We start from the raw sequence: 438 nt of genomic DNA, 5'->3' as shown, positions 1-438 counted from the left end.
TATCTCCAGGCCCTATCTGGTCCCATTTCACTTTGATTACCCTGTCAAACAAGTCAGCCTTCGCCCCTGGTTTTAATAGAGGTTTTACGGCGCGCGCAACTGCATAAGGTCATATGAGCGCCAAAGAGGAGAGATTTCGTTAGTTTTAGTAAAGGTTTTACGGCGCGCGCAACTGCATAAGGTCATAGGAGCGCCAAAGAGGAGAGATTGCTGATGTTCTTCGCAGACATATTATATTAGTACAGCAGCACCCCAACACACATCCCCCCCCCACACACACATGCAGACACATACACATGCATACACACATACACACACATACATGTACACTCATAAATACACATACATGTACACACATACATACACACACATACACATATACACATACACACATACATAATGTACATACACACACATACACACATATACATGTACACA

The sequence above is a fragment of the Aplysia californica genome, unplaced genomic scaffold (assembly GCF_000002075.1).
Source record: "Aplysia californica isolate F4 #8 unplaced genomic scaffold, AplCal3.0 scaffold00145, whole genome shotgun sequence".
Classification (NCBI taxonomy): domain Eukaryota; kingdom Metazoa; phylum Mollusca; class Gastropoda; order Aplysiida; family Aplysiidae; genus Aplysia; species Aplysia californica.
Note: the sequence above shows the minus strand (reverse complement) of the source record.